Genomic DNA, 25,988 nt, shown 5'->3' with positions numbered 1-25,988 from the left:
CCCCACATGATAAGTTGGAAAGTTGGGGAAGTGGTATTGAGGGAGGGGGGGGGAGGGCATGGTCTCGACCTGATTGGGAGGTTAGCATGGGCGGCGGGTGGAGGGAGGGGAGTGGGAAGGTGTTGTCTTTGATTTCGTTTCATGTTAGGTTTTATTCACTGTACACATTTGTATGTTCCATTGCTGAAAGAGTTGTTCTGTACTATAATGGCATACCTAATGCTCCTCTGGGACCTGGTGAGATGCTGATGATTATGGGCTGTGTAGTGGATGTCGGTAGATAAGTGCAGGATGTTAACCTGGAATGTTCAGGGCCTAAACTCTCCTAAACAAGCACTGGCGTTGCCAATAGGTCTCGCAGTAGGAAAGTTTGAGCTATTGGTTTTCTAAATGACACTTTTTTAATTTATATGTTGGTTTTGAAAATAGCAAAATTAATAGCTTTGTCAGTTACAATGTCAATAGTTTTAACTATCGCAAATGTGACACCTATAGCATTTGTAATGCAATGTGTGTTGTATTTACGTGACTTCGATGTATTGATATTACAAATAACAATGGCTTTTAATTTTGTAAATAATTAATACTTAAATAAAAGTTATTGTAATTTATAATGGCAATAGCTTAAACGTTTGTAAATAAATTTTGTGAGATTATGTTCAGTGTATTTTATTGTGACGAAAATCCAAGAACATTGCATTTGCACCTACACACACATATGTGTTGTAGCACTGAGTGGTGTGAGGGTGTGAGGGTGAGGGGGGTGAGGGTGAGTGGGTGTGTGAGTGTGTGAGGGTGAGTGAGGGGCTGTGAGGGTGAGCGTGTGTGAGGGTGTGAGGCTGAGTGAGGGTGAGAGGGTTGTGAGGGGGGGCGAGGATGAGGGGGTGAGTGAGGGTGAGGGGGTAAAGTTTGGAAAACAGGTTCTGGGTTGGAGGGGAGATTGTACCAATCAATTGCAGTGCCGTGTAATCTACGCTCTCTGTCATAATTTTCTTTGTCACTTACAGCATCCCCTTTCCCTCGTTGTTAAATAGCTAACAGTATGAGTGCATCAGCATTGTTGCAATGCCTTGTGCACTCCTCTTTTCTCGCACTTTGTGCTTTAACCTTGCAAAATATTTGTATCCAATGCATAAAATTACATATGTGCTGAGAGAATATGCGCAGTGATTGAACTGGATGGCTGTCAAAAAAAGAAAAAAATCCAGGACCCATCACTGTATACACAATGAATTTGTACACCGTGCACCTCTGTGTGTACTTAATTTAACTTTTTTTATTTATTAAATAACTGCTGTTTCTTGTACCAGCCTCAGAATTATAATCACTAGGTAGAGGGCCAGGCGATGGCTTGCAAGCAACCAAGACATTAGATAACGAAAACATTAAAGGTGCAGAGCTGGTTCACTTTCTAATAATCCCTGAATTTGCGGTTTAAAAAGGAATTAATTTTATTATATGTATTTTACCTACTAGATGCTTCTTCAGCATAACTCCGTGTATAGGCATTAGTTGCTTGGCCATGAGTTGACATGTTCAAGAGATCTCTGTGGTGCATTGCTGGCGGCCTGAAACTGAAGCAAGTTCAACATGGCTTGGAATACATTTGAGCTTCTTGAATGATCAGGACGAGAGGAGCAATGCTGAGGAAACAGTACAGAAGATTCCTGTTGCTAGCGTTAAGCCAGCTGTAGTTTGATTGATGATCGAAATGTAATTGATTAATTGTATTGATACCTATAAGCACTTTAGAAGTAATTGGCATGGTTTTGATACACAGCAGTATTTCTGTTTTCTAGACACATTGATTGTTTTGGAAAGTTGCTGAGATTTCTTGAATGAATTCCCGGTTGAAAATAATGCATAGTTCTAGTCCACTTTCATTTTTTAAATATTTTATGTAAAGATAATAAATCAAAAATAAAACCGTGTAAAAGGCAAAGCTGGATTGTAGTCACACGATGTAACCTCATGAGACTAAAGCATTGCAGCAATTTAGTTCACTTCTTTAAGGCATAATCAGCATATGGTCAAATGCATAATCCTCATCATGCGAAGGGCGGTCCAATCGGATGTGCTTGTTATCGACTTACCGCATGACTGGTTTCACAGCTGTAGCTGGGAAGTATTTTAAACAGGTAAAATATTATTTGTGGCGGGACAGCAGTTCAAAGCTCCCACTGTTTGTATCCTTTTAACAAGTCCGGTCCTTGCTCGGGATAATCTTTCATTAGAAATGTGTAATTTGTTAGGTCTCTGAGAACAAAGTCCACCTACATTTATTACACTTGATGGCTCTTCATACATGCATGAGCAATGCCCACACGCGGAAGACATGAGTTGTGGAAGAAATGGCCCAGCCCTCTGGAATTCTAGCCCTTTAGTGAAGCGGTTGGCGTAAAGTTTGTGAATCGCATGCAGGATTCTTGTAGCCGTGTCCTGAGGTCTGCCTTGTGAAATCTTAGCAAATGGACGGAATGAGGTAAATAAACAAAGAACAAGAGCGGCAGGGAAACTGAAAGTACGGCCGGCCACCGGCCAGCCATGAATAATTAGGGGAGGAGAAGCCGCAGAGCACACGCTGGGAGAAGCCCTTTGATGTGGTGGCGGCCGTGAAAAAATGCAATTAGGAGAGAGGGAGGGAGGCTGATGCGCGTGCTTGTTTGGTCACGTGATTCACGTGAACTCGAAGAAAACCGCACGAAAAAACCCGTGGTTTCACGAGTATTTTGAGCACTTGAATTCTCGCCATTTCCCATTCCTTTGGAATGGAAAAGGCGAGACCTAAAAAGTACGACAGGTATTGGCATATTTGAATCGACACATGATACAGGTTGCCCTGATACAGGAAACACACTTGACTAAACATACTGAGCGGGATGTGGCAAGCAGATCGGCAGGGATTCAGCTAGCCGCTTCATATTTATCATATGCGAGAGGGGTGCTGATACTAGTCAAGAGAGGGGTGGAATTTCAACCACTGCACACATATACCGATGAAGAGGGTAGATTTGCAATGGTGTGTGGCAAATTGTGTAGAACGATGGTCTCCATTGTCAATAGGATTGGGCCGATAGCGGATGATCCAACCTGTGTGGACCGGATATGTGGCAAATTGAGAGAGTGGCCCATTGCTCCTGTGGTTTGGGGAGGTGACCTTAATACGTACTTGGATGTGATGCTAGACAAATCTAACCCATTTCTCACTGTACCCCTAAAGTTGCTATGAGTGTTTCACGAGCTATGGAGGAATTTGGTATGTATGATGTCTGGCGGGTGCGTCACCCACAGGTGCGAGAGGGCATGCATGCGACTCCACAACATGGAAGCTGGTCACGCCTGGATTACTGGTTGCTTGGTGGGGAGCTGATGGATTGGGTGGTAGATGTGGCACCGCTGGCTCGAACATTATCAGATCATAACCCGGTGAGCTTAGATATTGCCTTCCCAAGGAATGTGAGGCATCCATTTACATGGAGATTGCAGTCAGAGGCACTTCTGGACCCCATATATGATGCGGCGATTCGGGAGGCCATAATACAATACTTTGCAATAAACAAAGGCACAGTAGATGACGCTACAACATTGTGGGAGGCTTTTAAAGTTACTGTTAGAGGAGTTTGTATTGGAACGGCAGCGGGTATATTAAAAGACATTAGAACCCAACTTCAAAAAATAGAGAGCACACTTCGCGACTTGGATAAAGAATACGCAACTAAATCGGAGGCGAAACTACTGGCTCGGATGCAAGAACTGATAAAGGAATACGATGAGCTCGCTGAAATGGAGGTGAAATATCTTTCCCGTAGGCACACCGCGAGAAGATATGGAGAGGCGGGTAGGCCGGGGCGCACACTGGCGTTCAAAATCAGGGAGGGATTTGACAATCCCCGGGTGGATAGAATAGTGGATGAAAAGGGAGGTGAGCACGATGCGCCCGAGGATATTGTGAGACAGTTCTGTGGTTTCTACAAAGAATTATATACAACACGCGGCACTGCATCTAAACCAGAATTTGAGGATTATCTTGAGAACATAGCCTCTGCTTGGCTCTCTAATGTGCAGAGACAGTACCTCCGTTTACCTATAGACGCACATGATATCAAACTGGGAATAGCGTCGGTGTCTAACGATGCAGGGACGCTACCTCCTTCCTTAAGGGAAGCACTAATCATTACTTTGCTTAAGAAAGATAAACCACCAGACAGGTGTGAATCTTACCGCCCGTTATCTTTAATCAACATAGACGCCAAGATTTTGGCAAAAATATTGGCAACTAGATTACAGCCTCTACTACAGGGACTGGTATTGCCGGATCAGTCAGGATTCATCCCCGAGAGATCTACCGCCAATAACCTCCGCACCATTTTCTCCATGTTTCATGTACAAGAGTCAAGTCTTGAGGCAGCGGCAGTATTATTGGACGCTGTCAAAGCATTCGATTCGGTAGAATGGCATTAAATGTTCCGGGTTCTGGAACGCATAGGCTTTCCACCCCTCTTTATACAATGGATAAGGGTACTTTATACGGCACCAGTAGCGAGGATACGTGTTGGGGGGCTAACATCTGAAGCGGTGCGCATTGAGAGGGGCACCCGCCAAGGCTGCCCTTTATCGCCACTGCTCTTTGCGATTGTATTAGAGCCCCTGGCCTGTGTCATCCATCAACGACACCGAGAAGCTGCACTTAACTTCAATTATAGGCCAGTAGCGATCTCCTTATATGCGGACGATATGGTGCTCTTTGTTTGCGAACCAAATAGGTACTTGGCGCAGCTACTCCGAGAATATGTTCACTTTGGGTACTTGTCAGGCCTTCACATCAACTGGGACAAATCGTATATAATTCCATTAACATTAGCCACTACTCAACCTAGCTTAGAGTTCCCATTGATGTGGACAACAGAGCTGATTAAGTATCTGGGGGTGTGGATACACCGTGATCCAAGTGTAGCCATTAGGGAAAATTACGGTAGGGCGTACTCGAAACTGGAAAGCCTGGTTGACATATGGATTTCGTTGCCACTCTCACTGGCGGACCGCATTGCACTCGTCAAGATGGTGGTACTGCCCAGGTTCCTTCATTTATTCGTAAATATACCGATCATACTCACAATGGAGTTTTTTAAACGTCTTCGTAGTCAGTTTATTCGAATGGTGTGGGGTGGCAAAGTCGCTCGCATACAATGGTCAACTCTGACTAAAGGGTATGAGGCTGGAGGATTTGCGGCTCCTGACTTTTGTGTACTATTTGTGTGCGCAAGCGCAGTATTTGTATTATTGGTATATACCACATGCATTTACTCCCCACATGGCAGTGGAAGAGGGAGATGCAGCTCCCATCCCGCTTCACAGTATAATCACTCACCAGTCTCGCAACACTCCAAGATCGGAAATAAATGCCATTGATACCACAGTCATAGCTTGGCACAACATTGGGAGATTGGCACAGAAACTGCCAATATATGCACCACACATGCACCTGGATTATCATGGTACAATGTCAGTCAAGCAAGAAGCCCCCTCGATGAGATTGTTGACAGAAGCTGGCCTGACGCATATGCAAGATATCTATCCAAAAGCATCATTCATAACACAAGAGGCTCTGCAATGTCAGTAACCAGTCGCTGCTCTTTCCATTTGCCGTGCATAGATTACAACATGCGGCCAAGGTACACTACACCACATTCCCACAGGAACCTCCCACGCTGCTGTCTCTGCAGATGGTGCTCACTACTCCCACTAACAAAAAATTGATTTCAAAGCTTTATAAGTTGATTAAAGATGAAATGGTTGAGGTGGGGGACAAGAGTCTGGACAGATGGAATGATTGTTTGCAGAGTCCCATTTCGGGAGAGAACTGGAAGCATATATGTGGTTTGACTGGGAAGCTTTGCATGAACGGTAATCTTTGGATTATACATTTTAAATATGTGCACCAGATGTACTACACTGCAAGGCGTTTGCATAGATGCGGACAGCGTGAGACTGCATGTTGTGTGCAGTGTGGACATGCTGATGCGGATTTCGTGAATCAGGCATGGAACTGTAAGAAAGTGGCTGAATTCTGGGACGCAGTGACGCAAAGTCTGACAGAAATGGTAAATGCGGACATACCGTGCGCTCCTCTTATATGTCTACTCTGCTGTGTGCCGCATATCAAAGGAGTAAACTGCGTTTTTGTACAGCTAGCGTTGTTATTAGCGGCTCGGAGCGTGGCGATTACATGGGGTGGTAGACATCGACCGGTGTATCAGGCATGGATAACTGATATGGTATATTGTCAAGACAATCGCAATACACATGCAGAGGAGCTGCCGATGTCCTCAAGGCCAAGGGATATCTGGGAACCACTACGACAATATCTGCTTAATAGTTCTGGATAGTATACTGACTTGTATAGGGAACTCAGAGGGGCAGGGCGCATAATTGTTGATGAAAACATGTAGATATGCTTTGTTCAACTCAGTGATGTACAGTGATTGTTATATGTGTTTTTTGATGATAATTGCTTTGTTTTATTTTTTCTTCTTCTTGATTTTTGGGTGGCGGTATGATCATTCCATGGTTCAAATGTGATATGGCAATTTGTTTGTATATGATGAATAACACTTTGGGACAGTGTCGCCCTTATACGGATTGTGGAATATTTGATATTCGATTGAGCTTGAGATGATGTATGCATCACTTATATTTATTTGGTTTTTATTTCATTTCTCTTCGATTGAGTTTGTATTTTATTTATTGTATTGTATGTTGTCTAATTGTTCATTTGGAAATAAAAAATATATATTTTTTTTTAAGTATGACTTAATAAGGATCTGTTTCTTTGCTAAATGAATGGAACAATTTTCCACCAGGTGAGCAGATAGTCTTACAGTGGCCAAACTGCTGTTAAGGGAGCTAATACTCAGATTTGGCCTTTCAACTTCTATTGAGACTGATTGAGGAATTCATTTGAAAAGAAATTTTGCAAATAATAGGCTCAAAGTTTGAAAACAACCAGAGGTTTCATTATAGTTACAACCACAATCCTAAAATAATGAGGAGAAAGCTTATGGCACTCTCAAGAACAAACTAGCAAAAGTATTTGCTTCAACTGGTCTAAAGTGGTCCGAGGCCCTTCCTCTTGCTTTCATGAGCATGAAACGTGTTCCTGACAAAAGACTGGTTTATTGCCTCATTAGATGATTATTGGAAGAGCAATGAGGCTTGCATATGCTCCTTCGACTGCACTAGTTTTGAGAACTGTAGACATTGTGCTAGATTATTGGAAGCATCTGCCTGATAAAGTGAAATCTGCTTCATCAGGTGAACGTTGCAACAAAAGAATTAACAAAATCAGAAGAACAGAAGGATATTGTGCGTCATAGTTTTAATCGTGTTGACTAGATTTTAATTCGATAATACACATGAAGGGATGCTTGGAGTAGTAAAGGAAGAGACTATCAGATTATCTTCACGATGAACACAGCCCTGACATGCGCTGGTGTGCCACAGTGGATCCATACAGAGTGAGAGTAACTTGAGTAAAGGAGGAATCAAGTGGTCTAGAGTAAAGCACATATAGTTTCATATAAGTTTCAAGACAGAGATCAGAGTAAAGAGCTGTTACAGTACAAAAGACAAAGGCATGAGTGACTTCAAGCCCTGAGACTTTGCTGGAACAGGACGCAACGAAAGGCAGGGAGTCCTCGCCCGTATGCACCAGAGATCCCGCTGGGCATGTTGACAGCGCTGCCACATGGTGGGGATTGGACCCCGCTGGCGAATTGGGAGCAGATGGGTGTCCAGGTGGTGGGAGACCTGTATGTGAACCAGGAGCTGGTGCCCTTCCCGATGCTGCAAGAAATGTATGGGGTCCCAGAGGGGGACTTCTTGCTTCATGCTGCGGTCACCACCGCAATTCAAAAGCACTGGAAAACGGGGAAAATGGAACCGGTGGTGACCCTTGCTTGCCAGTATACTGTGATGGCGGCGGGTACAGTTAAGGCGGTGACCTGCCTCCATTCCCGGCTGCTCCGCAGGGCATGCGTCCCTTAGATGCTCTTAAAGCGAAATGGGAAGACAGCATAGGTCGGCAAATACCGGATACCACTTGGCAACAAATCCTTAAACGGGCATGGAAGGGCACTAGAAACGCTAGTTTCCAACTAATCCAGTACTTTGTGTTGCATAGGGCCTATTTAACACCGGGGAAGACCCGGAGGTACTTCCAGGTCCGGGACGCGGCGTGCCCGAGATGTCGGGAAGAGGATGCTGAGCTAGAACACATGCTATGGCATTGCATGGAGGGCTACTGGGAGGAAGTAGGGGAGCTGTTGAACGCGGTCACAGACAGACAATTAGATTATGACATGGCCGCCTGCTTGCTGCACTGGTTTCCACACACGGCCAAGACCAAGGTAACTAGCAAATTTATTGATTTAGGGCTTTTGCTGGCAAAACGCGAAATTACCTGGCATTGGAAAGCGACAGAGGGTCCGTCGTTTGGGCAGTGGAGGAGAGAATTCTGCAAATGGGCAAGTTGCGAAAGTGCGGTGAGGCTCAGGCAGGCCACCCGCTCAGGTAATGACAAAGTGCTGGAGGTAGCTCGGTCATGGGAGGTCTGGGTCCAATCTTTGAAGGACCAACAGTTGACAGAAGAGGAGGAGTAGGTTTCACATCCATGTGATCACCACATATAACACATAATTTTGCTAGCCCATTGATAACTTTGTTGAGACACGTTAAACGGCCCTGTAAGCGCCCACACCATCATTTATGTGAGCGGGGGGGAGGTACTGAGAGGGAGGGGGGAGCTGAATGGAATAGCAAGGTAGATAATTCAGTGTTAGCTCCCAGGGGTAGTTCTAGTTTGTCTGTTGGGATATCGGGAGTAAAAGAAAAGCGGATACAAGAATCCTTTGTTGGCTGGACATGGTTATGGTAATATGTAGTACACACGCACATCACAATTCTGATTCTTGCCACCCGACCTCCGGGTTGTGGGCTAAATGGCTGTGTAATCCGAATTTCATTGTCTCATCGAAAACAAACGATGATTATACAGTTGTTGATCGGCGTAAATGTGTAAAAGGACATCTGCAATATAAATATATTTTCCAAAAAAAAAAAAAATGAGTGTCTTCCAGAAGTAGTAGCCTCTGATCCAAGCAGTGAGAATAGCTGAGGATTAAAGTTATAAAGAACCTCAACGAAAAGAAGAAATTCATAGTGAACAGAGCAGAAAAGCTGATCACATTTCAAGCTCAAGCCAAACCTCCTTGGAGAATAACGAGACTCTGACAAAGATTGTAGTGAAGAGAGAAAGAGGAAGATATTCAGAGGAAGAGAAATTTCAAAAGAAAACACTGAACCAGAAGAGGGGCCTGAGAGAGACCAGGATTCTGAAAATAGTTGAAGTGAATCACCAGTGGCCAGGAGATTTTCGAGAAAGAGTTCCAAACCGAAATTATGCCTCGCCTGAAAGGGTGTATTTATCTGTAGTTGCTGCAGAAGATGATGATGAAGAAACTGTGTTGGGTGAGTGTACTTTGGAGAATGCCAGTATAAGTTCGAGAGAGAGTCAAAGGCTGATTTAGAAATAGAAGAGCTACCTTGAATAGAGACATTTTGAGATAACATTTTTGATACTGCTGTTGAACAGAGACCAGAAACAAACGTAAAATTAAACTCAAATGAACTGTGAAAAGAAAATTGAGATTTTGATTTTTTGTTTTTGATTGTTTTAATAAACATAAGAAGTAATATATTATTGTTTAAAGAAATTTCTTGTTGATTTTTTAATTCTACAATGATAAGAGATTTTGTATCAGATTTGCAGCAAATGCTGTAAATTGTAGGGTTGGAGTAAACATTAAAATTAGTAGTTTTAGTGGGACATTTATTGAACTTAGGGATTCTTGTGGGATATGCTTCAGATTGTTATTAATACTAATGCTGAAATTGCTACTAAAAGAAATGAGTCAAAACATGTACCCGTAATGTGAATATTGAAATGATCAGAGGCTATATTAAAGATTAGTGTTACGATTGTCCCTACCTTCCTACGTCACCTGGGAAGTGTTGTACTTACGTACAGCTACCTATTTGTATCACTATAATGTAATATATGCTATTTTTAACCATGTTTCTTTCTCCTTCTTTGACTGGTTTTAATCTGTCTTTAGAAAATTTGGCGATTAGAGGAGACAACAGAGAAATTAAATATAGTGCACTTTTAAAGTAATTGCTAGTATGTTACTAGCACAGATCGAGGCTTGGCGTGTCATTTGAGTAGAGAGGAGCGTCATTTAATTAGAGAATACAATATCAGAGGAGTAAAGTTTGTGAGTAAACGGGAGGAACAGAAGGTTCTAATACTAGACAGAATGGAACTGGAGAGAAGATGGGAGTTGTGCATGGTAAGGCATAGTTCTTTAAAGGGAAGTTAAGGTAGAATTTGTAGGACAGTGTGTGTGTGTGATTAAACTTATGAAGATAGTGGAGACCATTTACTTGTTGACTAACTTCTTTTGAGCGAGTTTAGTATGTCTGTGGGAAAAATGCTTGTTTAATTTTTAAGAAATTGAGTTGATTCATGGTATTCAGGCTTGGTGTTGCTTGGCTGGATTAGATGATAAAAATATACTGGAAAGAATGAGATGTAGTTTTAGATATAATAGGTGCTATGATTCCATCCATAGGTGTAGCAATGAATGATGTGAACATTCGGAGTTTGTCTACAGTCAGATAGGCTTGCAATAAAGGCAGCTGGGTAATTTATGCTAGTAAATCTAGAAATTGTAGCTATAGTGGCTAGGGTTACGCAAAATCACCTTGCATTATATATTTTTGGCGAAGTAAGGCAGAGTCTGTAAGGTGATAAAGGCTAAGAGGTGTTGTACATTCATACAAGAAAATAGTACAATTAATTATTCTTTTGCTGTTAATGGAACTAATCTTTCGCATGAGATTTAATCGTTTGAGGAACCTGGTTTATGGGAAACTGTAGGTGCATGGTCTGAGCTACCGTAGAGTTTTGTTAAAGTTGGAGAATAGGTAATTTAAGTGTAAATGCTTTCCAAGCTATGCTAAACCCTAAAATAATCAAATATTTGTGCAATTGTTCTATTCATTTGTTAACATTTTCTGTATGATTATTAGGTATAAAAACAAAGATAAAAGGTGGCAATAGGTTGAAGAAAAGGAAAAGATTGATTGAGATGGAACTGGAGAGTTTTAAGAATCATGTTAATAACCAGATGAAAATGGTGGAGTAACATTTTCAAAGGCCGACTAATAAAATGTATTAATGGGGTTTAAGGGATTATTGAAAACAATCAGAGGGGAGGTTGTTGAAGCTCTTGATAAATGTGCAATTTTGGGTGACAAATTATTTTGGAATTGCAATGATTTTTATGATGAATACAGTCATAACCAATGAGTTACTGATATTACACTTCAAACTAATTTTATTAGGTGTTTAGAAATGCGTTTATGAATGTAGTTTTGTTTATTGCCCTGATGAAGTCTTGTTTTATATAAAAAAGATGAAAAACGTGTTGGCAAAGAGCTGTATTGATGGCAAGGAGTGATATATATGACGAAGAACATTACTGATAAAGGTAAAGTGAAAGGAAAGCCTAGATGTCTGACTAAAAGACATTAGACATTTCGACTTACAACTATACTCATTTTGACTTATTGAGTGCTTGGAGAATTCTTGAACTACTTTGGTGTTCTGTTCATCTTGTTTCTGCTTATTAACCCTCCCAATCAATGATCCCCTGTGTGTCTTCTCTCGCCACAGTCTCAGCAGAGCATTGGATATTTTGACGCATTTGATAATTTTCCTTAGAGAGCATATATTGTGAATGGAACTTTCTTTGTGTACTGTATGTATAATTTTGAAGGACACTTGCGCATGAAGTTCTGATGTAGGTCTTCTAGCATATCCCATTGTATGAGTAGTTGTTTCAAAACAAATTCATATTGTGCTATACATCTACAGACTGCACCGAGGCTAGGAAGCTGATCTAGAGTTCCTTTCCTTACAAATGGGTTAGTGTTATATTTATGCTTATGAAGATTATTATTCCCATTTGCTCAATATGTGTTATCACTAGTCATGTCATATTGAATTTGCAGTTTTTGCTTATAACCTAGTCATAAAAGCTGTATAAAAGCCCTTTGGTTTTGGTGGAGAGCCAGATGATTTACCTGGTCCACTAGGGACTCTGTACGGTTTAGATGATTTTCCTTTTCTACCAGGGTCTCTGTCCCTTCCATTTATGATTTTTGGTGCCTATAATGATTTAGAATAATTCTGTTTTGGACTGTGCACTCTGTAACTGAGCCTTCAATGGCATTTATTTTGCATTACTCTATTACATATTTCGAAAATTAGTAATAAAAACATTTAACTTTTTATTGATCTAGAACTCAGTTAATGAGTGGTCCCAGTCAGTTTTATTAGCTCTGTTAAATTGTTGGGCCTGATGTTAAGGAGGGTGGCTATTGCAAGATCAAGGGTGCAGGAGCCAAGCTGCCAAAGGTAAATTTCAGGGTGATCGAAATATTGGGGTACAGTAAAATATTGGGATTCGACTCCCACACCATCATCCACACAACATGCCTCCAAAGATATAGTTGGCAACATACTAATGTACAGAAACCTAGATAAAACTAGCATAAACATAGGACACCTTTGCATGTGCACTGCATTAGAAGACATAAAACTGGGTTGTTATGATATAAAGAAAGCACCACACTGTGGCTAAGCACTTACAACAGCCCTAATGCGAAAGAGGCTAAAAAGTCCTTAGCACCCACCTATGCAGAAACAAGATTACTATTTCCCTAGACCAAATTCACTTTAATTATATTTTATCAGACTGAAAACAGCTCTAAATGAAAAAAATTCTCTACTATCAACACAGTATCAGAAGCCAACATATATCATCCGTGATGCTGTGCAGCAAGGCTAAAGAGTACATTATTTTTTTTTAAATCTTTTTTCCACGAAGCCACTTGTGTCCTTTTGCAGGCACGTGCCTACAAAATAAAGCAGGTACTTTTCCGCGTAGTTACCGAAAGCGCTCCGATATCCTTCGGCGATTTTGTTTGCGCTATATAAAACGTTATAAATGAATAAACAATATGTTTTTTACAACCACACACAAAAGCATTTTTTTTAACGAATGCAGGGGAGTGAAAGCAACACAGAGTGCGCAGAAGCACCACAAAGAGGGGATGGGTTAGGAGAAGCAACACACTGTGTGCAGGCAGGCAACGGAGGTAGTATTGGTATGGAGAGGAGAAGCCAACAAGCAAGAGAGGAGGTCATGGGTTGGGAGAAGCAACACTGATTGCAGGGTAAGAAGTAGAAGCAAAGGACCAGACAGCAACATGGAACAGGCGGCAGAGAAGTAGGTTAGCAAGAAAGCAAAAGGGGCAAGTATATGAGGATAGGTACAACATGAAGAGGGCAGCGAAAAGCACACAGAGGACAGGAAGCAACTCTGGAGTGCAGTGGGAGAAGTACACCAGAGAGGCATCTGAAAAAAATGCACTCTCAGGGAATGGTTAACCAATAATAAAAAAGTAGTGCTTGAAAAGCAAGCAGAGGATAAATATAAGCCAGCCAATCAAAAGTGGTGGTGTAGAGGCATGGGAAGGCTAAACACAAGACTGACAAGCTGAGATGCAAACAAGAGTCAGGTAAATGATTAACAGGGAAGCCAACCAATAGTAAGTAATGGGCTGATATCATAATGTAACAAAAATAAAATGTGGTCCATCAGGCATTCAATCTCACAAAGTAAGTTGTGCCTGTCCACATCAGGTGGTTTTAAAAATAAATGCAACTCTGTATGCCTTTGGACAACTTTATCCGATCCGAACAGAACATACCTTCCATACAATGTGCTGGGTCTCCCCTAACATTACATCTAGTAGATACTCCCATGTTATGTTGGATTGTACCTCTTGTAGAACATTTGTTTCCAAAATGCTTTCCTAGCACTAAGAGGAGAAATGACAACACTACAATGGCCTTCGTATGGCCCAAATCAAGTAGGGAAGACTTTTGAGTTCTTAAGATAAGACTTTCTTCCCTCAGTTCTTTATTTATATCTCTAGCCCACAGGGGATGGCTCGACAAAAGATCCAATTGGCATCGGAACGTAGGAAAGATCACTTTTTTGACAATGGCAGGGTGAATAAGGAACTGATTTTCCTAATTGGCATACAAACAGAAACTTGTTCTCTCATCCACCTCATTCAAGTTGTTCTGCAGGATTTGCAAAAGTAAAGGGCTATTCAGGAGTAAGAAGGAAAATGCTACTTACCACAGTATGCATCTGTTCTAGGCATATAGAGCTGTAGTTATGCTTTAGCATAGATCGCCATCTGGTGTTGGGCCCGGGAGTTTGCACTTTGTTTTTCTTCAACGAAGTCTTTCCAGTCATGCGGTAGATGACTCCTCCTTTCGGTGATAGTGCGCATAGGCATCGATGATGGAGTTAGTAAGAGCAGTAAAGAGTTGTCCGTGTATAAAGTATTTAAGTAAGATAATACTGCAACAGATAAAGGTTCCCGGACGGGCAGCTGGGCGCATATGAATCTACAGCTTATATGCCAAGAACAGAAGCATACTGTGGTAAGTAGCATTTTCCATTCGAGGCACACGAGCTGTAGATCAGACTATACTGCAGCTATCTGCCAAGCAGTAGCTAACCTGTAGCTGTTGCAGTGGTTTAAAATAATGCTCGTAAAACTGCTGAGACTTGTTGCCTTGTTAAGACATCTACACAATAGTGTTTTGTGAAAGTGTGTGGTGTAGACCATGTTGTAGCCTTGAATTTGTCATCTAATGTAGAATGCTCTTTAGGGGGAATTGTTAATGTTAGTTTAGCCTTAATTTAGCATGTTTGAATGCACTTAACTATCCACCGTGCAATGCCTGCTTTTGACATGGGCTTGCCTTTATGTGGTGGTGCAAAAGCAACAAATTGCAAAAAGGGTTCTTGTATGGTTAGTGCCTGTAGCTCACAAACTCTGCTAAGAGATGTGATGGCTATAAGGAAAGCTACCTCCAGGTAAGAAATTGTAGGTCACATTTGTGTAAAGGTTCAAATGGTGGACCCATTTGTCTTGTAAGAACTATATTAAGATTCAAGACTAGAGAAGGTGGAAGTCTAGGTGGAATGATTCTCTTGAGTCCTTCCATAAAAGCTTTGATAGCGGGCACTCGAAACAAAGAAAAGTGTTGTCTGTTTTGTAGGTAAGCAGCTATTGCAGCAAGATGTAAGCGTATGGATGTGTACACCAAATGGGAACACTGCAGGTGGAATATATAGCAAATTATGTTTTGAATGGAAGCATCTAGTGGATTGATTTGATTGTTTATACAGCAAATTGCAAACCTTTTCTACTTAGCTGCGTAGCATGCTCTTGTGGTAGGACGTCTAGCCTCTTTAATAACACTCTTACAGTCTGGCGGAAGATTGAGGTAGCCAAACTCAAAGATTTCAGGAGTCAGATCACAAGGTTGAGTTGACTGACATCTGGATGTCTTATCCCTCCCATAGTTCTGAGTGAGAAGCTCGGTGGAGAGGTGTAATTTTTGGTGAGGAACTACTGATAGTTCCAACAAGGCTGTGAACCATGGTTGTAGAGCACACGTGGGAGCAATTAGGATTGTTGTAAAGGAATGTTGTTTGAGTTTCCGAACCACTAATGGAATTAACAGGAGAGGTGGAAAAGCACAAGCAAATTTTCCTGACCAATTCATCCATAGCGCATTGCCTTTGGACAATGGGCGAGAATATCTGGACGCGAAGCTTGTTCATTTTGCATTGGTGTGTAGCGAAGAGATCTATTTCTGGCTAGCCCCACATCTGGAAGAATGAGAGGAGAACTTGAGGATGTAGTTCCCACTAGTGAATCTGTTGTCTTTGACGACTGAGCAGATCTGCAATCTGGTTGTCTACTCCTGGGAGGTGTTCTGCAAGAAGATTTTTTTTGAGGAACGGCCCATCTCTATATGCTTTGAGCTAGTTGTGAAAGCTGTAGAGAATGTGTCCCCCCTGTTTTTGTATGTAGTACATTGCTGTCATGTTGTCTGTACGAACTAGGACAGCTTTGCCTATTAGATGTAGTCGAAAGGCGTTCAATGCCAGAAAAATTGCGAGTAGATCCAAGTGGTTTATGTGGAGTTGTTTTTTGGTTTGGGGTCCACATGCCCTAAATGGTATGATTTTGAAGATGAGCTCCCCAACAAGTGAGCGATGCGTCTGCTGTTAGCACTATTTTTGGAACCGGTCGATGAATGGCCTCCCCGTGGAAAGTTTTTGTGTATTCCACCACTGCAGAGAGCGATGGGCGCGGACGTCCAACACCAGATCTGTTAACTGACCTTGAGCCTGGTTCCACGGACATGATAAGCATTCCTGTAGTGGACGCATTTGAATCCTTGCGTAAGGAACAATGAGAATGCAAGAGGCCATCATGCCTATCAATTGCATGACCACTCGGACTGGTAATGAGTGTTGGGGCTGAAATTGGGATTTCAGATTTTCCATTTCGCGTATCCTGACTAGATTGGGGTATGCTAGAGATTTGTAAGGGTCTATGGTGGCTTCTAGGTATTGTTGCATGTTGGATGGCTGGAGGTGAGACTTGGTGAGGTTTACAGTGAATCCTAGGTCGTGAAGCAGCTGAATTATTTTGTGAGTATGATGTGTACAGATCTGTCGCGATCTGGCTTTTATTAGCCAATCGTCCAGGTAAGGGAAGACATGACTGTGTTGTCTTCTTAAATGAGCTGCAACTACTACCAGACACTTGGTAAAGACTCTGGGTACTGTAGTTACCCCGAACGGGGAAACTTTGGATTGGTAATGTTGTCCATCGGCCACAAACCTGAGATGTTTCCTGTGAGCCGGGGGAGTAGGGATATGAAAGTAGGTGTCCTTTAAATCCAGAGTGGACAGAAAGTTGCCCTGCTGAAGTAGTAAAAGCACCTAACTGGAGTGTGACCATGTGGAAGTGGTCTGATTGAATGTAGAGATTTAGCAGACTGGGGTCTAATATAGGCCTGAGAGAGCTGTCCTTTTTGGGGATTAGGAAGTGCAGGGAGTATACTCCCGTCCCTTGATGCTGAAATGGAACTGGTTCTTTTGCATGTTTCTCTAGTAGAGATAGAACCTCTTGTTTTAGGAGAGTGAGATGTTCTGGTGACATTGTATGTCGGTTTGGAAGAATAGTTGGGGGGAGTGCTTGTAAGCTCCAGGCAATAACCATACTGGACAATTTGTAGGCCCCACTAGTCTGAGGTGATTGAGTTCCAGACAGGTAGGAATTGTGAGAAACGTCCCCCGACAGGTGTAGAATGATCAGGGTAGCGGAGGTAAGTCACGGTTTGTTTGTGGGGAAGTGCGGGTGGAGTTGCTCATGTCTCTTCCCCTATTATTGTTCCCTCTATAATTTCCTCGAAAATAACCTCTGGGAGAGGTTGATTGATTATTCCCTTTGTAAGAGGAAGAGGGATTCTCTGTGGACACTGTCTTTGAGCCACCCCTGTAAAAGGATCGGCGAAAGGACGCTCTATTACTTGGCAATTGTAAAGTCCCCAAAGACTTTGCGACCTCAGTGTCCTTTTTCATCTTTTCAAGGGAGGTATCTACGGCTGGCCCGAAAAAATGTTCCTTATTAAAAGGCTGGTTTAGTAGGAAGGATTGTACCTCCTGCTTAAAACCGGAAATCCTAAGCCAAGCATGTCTGCGCAGCAGCACGCTAGTATTCACTGCACGAGCGACTGCGTCAACTGCATCGAGTGCACATTTAGTGGAAGTGTTACTAATAGGTTTGCCTCCCTAGATAAGGTCATTACACGACACCAGAGACTCCATCATTTAAATGGAGTCCGTTCCAGCGACTGCTATCGCTGTTGCCACAGATAGGCTGGACGGCCCGCCTCGAGATATCCAACCGAAGGTTTTCTCAGTTGGAACGATGCACGTCGAATGGGGAACCGCGATCGAAGACCATACCGTACAGGATTGCGCATCGAAGAAGTTCGGGAACAATACCAAACTGGAGCGTCGCAATACATATCCGAACCAGATGGCGGAAAAAAAAAACCAATCTGGGGGTGGAGTCGATGCCCATGCGTACTATCACCGAAAGGAGGAGTCACCTACCTCGTGACTGGAAAGACCTCTTCGAAGAAAAACAAGATGCAAACATCCGGACCCAACACCAGATCGCGATCATGCTAAAGCATATGATCTACAGCTCATACGCCTCGAACATAGGTTTTTGTTCTCTCCAACAAAACATGACATAATTACATCACCCTTTTAATTTGGTCTCAGGCAATAAACACGCCACATTATCAAAGTATGGAAATTAAAGTTGCCAGATCAACTGGACTACTGATATGTTCCTCTCACTCTCATCCACATATAGGATTTAAGTTAGATCACCTTAGCTGTCACCAAGTCTTATTATAAATTTAGCCTTGTATTTTCACATCAGATTGACCCAGGACACACATGCTGCAAGGCAGCAGTCAGTGGATACTAGAATAAGAATTTTTCTTTCACCATTTCACTAGTGGTCCAGATGCAACAAGAAATCAGAACTGTACAACTGCTGCTAAATTGCACTAGTACTACTAAATATTATTCACTTAAATCTCTGTGCCACGCTATCATAATCTAGCGGTCAGGGCATGCCTGCAGATAAAACAAGGCAACTAAGAAAGCATTCTACCAGGGAACGTGTGTAAATAAAAGATATTAACGAAATAAAAATCACATGGATAGGAGATACACTATGCAGGTTGAATTAAGTATTTGGAGGCCTTTTCTAACATTAGTCAATGGTATGTGTTGCAGGACTAACTTGGCTTTTGTTGACTATGCCCGTATGGGGCAATTTTCATCCTTGAAAGCCTGGACTATTTTAACATCTTCCTCAATTGATAACTTTGATTGAATGTGCTGAACTAACGTCTTACATTTCTTAGCCACATTAGGTCCAGTGATCTCCGTCATGATGCTGGGAATGCCCCTCAGACTGGTGGGTGGCATCTCCAGAATCCCTTGCCATGTACTTTTCTATGAACATTCTAGGCCTTCTTCCAAAGAGTACGTTGAACTCAGTAACTGACAAGAGAATCATTCAGACAGTGAAATCTCAGTAGTAATTAAATAACAACTCATTTGAATACTCTTGCCCTGCTTGAGATACTTCATGCTCTCAAGTTATGCTTTTAGGGAGCCTTTTCTAGTTTCTCATAAACAAGTTTCACATTACTTTCCTTAAAAATAGAGTAGAGAGACATGGGATGATCATTTTTAAATGCCAATGAGAGAAATAGCAATCCCTTCCTCCTTGTGCTTTGCTTGAATGCTGTAATAAAGCGTTTTTTGTTTTTTACAGAAATAAGCTAAAGCTATACAATTTAATCTAAAAAAAAATGTTAAAAGACTGCATGTTGTAAGAAAATACTATTTTAAAATAAGATGAATAAAATTATATCAATAACTTGGCGCGCATACATTTCTTGATGATGAAACGGAACCATCCATAGCTATGTGCAAAAACTAAAAGGTAGAGCCTCAAGAAGCGCTAACACTTTCCTCCTGAAACCACTCATCCTTAGCAAAAAGAGAACATGTCACCAAGCCTTCTCTGGCACTGCCCCTTAGATATGGAACTCTCTTCCACCGGCAGTACGCAGAATCTCCTCAACGACTGCTTTCAAACTGGAAGCCAAAAGATTCCTAATGAACAAATTCTTACGCTAACTGGGCTAGGCTCACCAGCTCGAAGTCATTGATTTTACAACCAATGTATCATATTTGATGCTGCTCTTCTTTACCTTATTGTGTGCCCTCCTTCGTAGCCCGCTATATACCAGTTTATTGTATTACTCTCATTAAAATCAATTATGTCTTGCAATTATGCGATTATTCCTGTTTTGTATTCTTACATGATGTCGATATTGCATTTATGTCCTTCATTCCATCCCTTTGTGAAGCGCTCTGATATCCTTCGGGATCTTGTTCGCGCCATATAACACTTTATAATAAACAAAAAGAAAGCTCCCAGAAGTCCCATGTGAACGAATTAAAGTACAAATTGATCGAGAATCGGGTCTTCGATTAACTTCACAAACAAAAAGTTTTTAATCCTTCCTCAGGTTACGTCGACACTGTAAAAGGCCGCCATTTCAAGGCTTTACTTAAATACAAATGTGTGAAGAGTATTAGCATTCTCCCTGTGTGATCCAGCTCATTATTTTCAAGGGTTTCTAGCAATAATAAAAAGGGGGGAATATATTTCTTGTATTGTTGCGAATGCTTAGCTACATTTATGTTCAAAATATCACGTGCATACTTAATGGAAGCTTATACATAAGAGTCCTTTTGCAGCTTAGAAATTTAAACTGTGCTAATTGGTGCTTTCATTTGTCAGCCCACAGTGGCATAGGTGGAAACAAGTGATACCATGAAAATCGTTTCGTTTATAAACACTCCCATTATCGATAATATAAAAATCCAAAATTGCACACATCTTAGCTTGATGCCATGCTGGTTAGTCTTCACGGTACACACAGGCTTTGTGAAAGGCATCCGTAAAATGATCTTCTGTCGAAAAAAATTGTTTTGTTCCCCTTGTTGACCTTTTCAGGTTTACCCAGTATGAAAACAACAATGTTACAAAGGACAGATCTCCCTTCACACTAGTGTTTACAGTGCCATGGAGAAAACATCTGAAATATTACAATTACCAATTAAAACAGATAATTCGAAATAAACATTTATAAACAGAACTATGAACAACTAAAGAAAAAAAACACCACTATGCATTATACTCATGAAATATATATTTAAAAAACACCCAACAAGAATTCCCATTATTAGGCTGATACTGAGATAATGGTTACTTTTTTCGTACTACAAATATTTGAAAAACATTTTTGGCTGCAGGCCTTTACTGCCTCAAGCACCTTCCAAGTCCACGTTCGACTCAAGTGCACCTACGGAAGAGTACATTTTGGACTCAGCAAGACAATGTAGGAGCTAAGCGCTTACAGCCAACATGTGTACTTTTCCGCGAACAGGTGAAAGGTAATGAATGCATCGTGCTGTGAATCTCAGTACACGAGGTTTGGTAACATTACGAATAGCTGGGAATCAATCAGCACTAGACACCATTGCTTAAAGTCTGTGATTCAGCAGCATGTGTCAGTAATACATGACAGAGTCAAGTCATATACATTTACCGGACTAGGCTACAAAAGGTGACAAACTTGAGGGGGTTCGCACCACACGGTCTTGTGGGTGATTATGTGGGCTCCCGCACATCTTTTTTCAAAAATCCGGGGGGGGGGGGTGTAAATACAAGGGAGGGGCTCATGGGGCCCCCGGGAACACCACCTCCCTGCGCTTTTTTAAAATCATTTAAGGGGGGTGCCCACACGGCATGTTCCGCAGCCCCGGGAGCCACTATCTCCCCATCGTATTAACTTATCAGTTGGGTGGGGGGCGGACATCCCCACCCTGGTAACCCCCACATACTTTAAATGTAATTAAAGTCAAGGGGACCGAGAGGCCCACCCGCAGCCCCAGGCAAACTGATGGTGGGGAGGGCCGTGTGGTCCCATAGCAAGCTCGGAGACCACCAACGCCACGGGGAATAATAGAATGGGGGGTGGGTGGGACACAAAGGCCCCCCCCCCACTCCAGGAGCCCTAGATGGCCCGAGGACCGCCTTCTCCAGGGCCGGCTCCTGCAATGTCCCGGGTTGTCCACTCCTGGGACATTGCAGCTTGCTATGGTGCTCAACCCAAGCTATAGTAAACAATCTACTTTCAGCAAGCAAGAGGAAAAATGCTGTTGGTTGCTGCTGACAAGCGAGCAGGGAAGCAGGCATTGCTTTGAGGTCCAGGAAGCGGCATGTTAGCAGCTCCCTGTGTTTCAAAGCAATGCAGACTCCAGACTTGAGGCTCACCCATGGTCCCCAACGTTCCAGGAGTGGGTGCCCATGGTGGGGTAATTCAAAACCACCGTATGGGCGCTTTCACCCCAAAAAAATTCATAACAAAGGTTCCTAAGTGTGGCCCCTAAAGTTAAAGCTGTCCGCGCTGACAAATTAAATAAAGAAGCGAGGTCCGCTATTGTTAAAGTGGACCGTTCGACATTACTAATAAAAATATAAAAGCGTGCTGCATTGTAGGAAAGCACGTTATGGGAGGAATTGGAGTAAATCATTAAAGAAAATGGTGTTCACAGACTAGATAAAGCAGACTGTATTACAACACAAGTAAAATGTCCAGTCCTTATGGGAGGTTACAAATGCAGACAAGGCAGTACCAAGGATGGACTACTAAGCCCATTCATGAATCAAAAGTACTGATTTAGAAAGGACAGTAACAGACGTCAATTGAAAAGATGGGCGGGAAATAGACGGAGCTCCAAGTCCATACCTGAACACAGCATGCCTCGCAGAGCAGCGCATGTGCTGCCAAGGCTCAACCTAAAAAGGAGTAAATGAGTGGTCACTACACTCTACAAGGATAAATGGATATTGAGCACCTTATTATTGAGAGGAGGTGTGTATGACATAAGTGCTGTAATTAATAGAATTGTAATTCTATGTACAGATCGGAGGCGAGGATTATGCTCATCTTTCTTCACTTTTAATGATGCCAGCCAATTTAAGAAACACCTTAAAACTACAATTCCCATGATGCCGTGGCAATTTCAATTAAAAAACCAATGGAGTTCAACATGGTGACAGTCTCTTCCTTAAGCCAATTAAGGTCCTGCAAGACCAGATATAGCCCATCAACGCTGTCCACCCATCCTCTTTCTTCGCTGCAACGCAGCCAGAAATAAGTGCTGAGCCTATTTTATAGCCATTGTGTTGTTCTGATGTTGTTATATTTTGCCATATACTGATCGTTATTGCTGCACCCCCCCTATTGTATTGCTAATGTATTTCTAGTCGCAGTGTATTGATCATTTATTTCCAGTTGCTTCCGCGGATCTGTTTCTTTGATATTTGTGGCATTGTTTTATTTTGTTACCTCGTTATACTTCCCCAATGACCATATTGGTTTGGTTTGTGCATAATAGCCACAGGGGCGTTCTTCACACCTTTGCATCTTTTCTGTGGTGCGGCCCTGCAGTGCGTTCCTCCCACCGCTTGAGGGCGTCTGACTGGCGCCTCCGGATGCGATGCGCTCTTGGGATTCCGCACATTCCTTAATTCCCGAATAGCATGCCGCGGTTGGGAACCTTCGGTTGTCTGGAGAGTATCGCCCTTCGTTGGAAGGGTCTATGCTGCCATTAGACAGCTTCGTGATTTACGCCCCGTCTGGATCCATATTTCAGCTAATTTGCCTACGCTCCCGTGGGAGTCTGTATTATCTTAGGACGCTGTCCTATAGGGACCCTCCCAGAAACTTTTAACCCCTCAAACAGTTTTTCTTGCACCTGCTGTGAACTATGCCTGAGTCTTGGACCCCACACAGTGAGTTTCTCACTTTCAAGTTTAGGCTGACATCCAGCCCCCCCATAGCCAACAAACACTCTGTCCGAGTGCTGCACATATATTTTCTGTGTTGCCCTTCGCGCTGCAGCGAAACCAAGGGGCATCTCCTGAGCATGGAACCCTTTGATAACTTCCAGGGTGAGGAGGACCCCTTGGCAGGGCTTCCCTGGGATGATGATGTTTACAATGCAGTAGATGCATCGATTCATCGATTCATAGGGCAGTGTCTGAGGCCTTGCCCTTACGCACAGGATTTGGCACCCCACTACGAAAGCGTCCTCGCGAAGCAGGGGTGAAAACAGACGCCTTTACTAGGTTGAAACAGGCGTGCTTTTAGGCCAGTACTGGGAACACCCCAGTGTCCCCAGTCCATGCAGATGATGAGCATAGGGACACGGATGACAAAGCCCCTTCTCTCAGCCCCTGGCCAACTTTTCCCCTATAGTGGACACCCAGTGTTTGTGCTCGGACATGTTGGACCCTTCCTTCTTCTCGCATAAAAATAGGGGGCCGGCTGGCAAATTTTTTCCAGGTTTGGCCTTCGATCACGGGCGACGCCTGGTTTCTTCAGACGATCCACTGGTTCCGGATAGTATTCTTTGGCACCCTGGTTCAGGTCGCTCCTCCCCGACCTATACATTTTCTGTGGAGGACGCTGCTCTGATGGACGCCAAGGAGCAATTCCTTCTATCAAAAGGTGCTATATCCCCTGCCACTACACATCGCAGGGGGTTTATGAGCAACCTTTTTTTGGTGGACAAGACAGATGTAAGTTGCCAACCAGTCATCAATTTGCACGAATTCAACAAGTGGATCGTCTACCATCACTTCAAGATGGAAGGGATCCACTTGTTGCGGGATAACGCCCGCCCCCAGGACTGGATGGTGCGTCTGAATCTCAAAGACGTTTACCTATTGATACCAATGTATTCTCCCCAAAGAAGGTTTCCCATCTGAGATAGAGGTCTGAAAGGAGAGGTCAGTCTATCCACACATAGGATATATTATTCAGTCATTCTACCATACATACACTAAAAATGAATTTACTTAATAAAAATAAAAATAAAAATTCACTGGAAAAAATCAAAAGGTTAAAGTAACGTTTTAGTTAAGTGAATTTCTCAATGACAACACTAACGTTTTGAACAAAAAGAAAAGAAGAAAAAAAACACCACGGAAATTCACCAGTTCTAGTTATTGCAAGTAACTATAAATGGTGCCCTAAGAGAACTATAAATCTCACCCTCGTCATGCACTGCTAATTACCCCATATATTACATCACTCATTACATCTATGACAACAATGATGAAATCACTGCAACATTTGAAATAATATAATAAATGAGAAAACTGTGAATGGCGGGGGTGCGAGTCCCAGTTTCCTTAGGGCACGAGTTATAGTAACTTGAGATATCTATAACTGGTAAAAAACACTATTATATATATATATATATATATATATCGTGATCAAGGGAGCTTGACTCCCGAAACGCGTTGATGGTATTGCTTAAATAAATAAGCCTTTGATAAAACCCTGCTCGTGAGTGCCTGGATGTTTTCAGTAACAAAGACTGGTGAAACTGGGATTTATATATATATATATATGTATATATATATATATGTATATATATATATATATATATATATATATATATATATATATATATATATATATATATTCACAGAAAAAACCATAGGTTATAGACCATATATAGTTAGGAATTTGCATGTACAAAACCTTGAAAATTCAATGAAAAAACCATAGGTTATAGACCATATATAGTTAGGGATTAGCATTTAAAAAACCTTATTTTATTTGCACAAAACCATTGAAATTCCATATATAGTTAGTTGCACTAACTATATATCGCGGACCCGCAATCCACTGCTAATGATGTCACATATTACATCATTCATGACATGGTCAGTGACATCACTGATGACATCACTGATGACATCTCAAATGACATCACTGATGACAACACCCAGTGACTGTATGTTTCTGTAAAGTTAAAATATGTCTTACATATTGAAGAATGAGTGGATGTATAAGTGTCTGGATGAAGGATTTAGTAGGTGCATGACTGACTGTATGAGAGAATGATTAAATGTGTCTCACTGAGTGCATGGGTTAGTGATTAAAGTGTCTTAATTTGGCAATCATTATTTATGTTGTTCTGTAAACTGCTGCATGTTTAAATCAGTAGCTATATCAGAAACTATATGGGTGATTGAATGGTTGCCCAAGTATTTGTATGGGAGACTGAGTATGTGTGTGGGTGGCTGGGAGGTGTATAACTCTGTGTATAGATGTGTGAGCAGTTGATTCCCTAGGTGTATGGGTTCAAAAGTGCATGTAAAAACAGCTGTATGGACAGTTGACTGTGTGCATGAGTATATTGGTGAGTGAATGGATATCTCAGTGCTACATT

The 25,988-nt window shown here is 42.1% G+C and overlaps 1 protein-coding gene across 7 annotated transcripts in view; it reads right to left on the bottom strand.

Annotated features, from left to right (window-relative positions):
• The window catches only part of PTPRK (protein tyrosine phosphatase receptor type K), a 1,685,403-nt gene that overhangs the window by 1,600,521 nt on the left and 58,894 nt on the right, over window positions 1–25,988 (bottom strand). The window lies entirely within an intron of this gene.

Source organism: Lissotriton vulgaris, chromosome 6 (genome assembly GCF_964263255.1).
Source record: "Lissotriton vulgaris chromosome 6, aLisVul1.2, whole genome shotgun sequence".
Classification (NCBI taxonomy): Eukaryota; Metazoa; Chordata; class Amphibia; order Caudata; family Salamandridae; genus Lissotriton; species Lissotriton vulgaris.
Note: the sequence above shows the minus strand (reverse complement) of the source record. Positions and strands in the feature narration are given on the sequence as shown.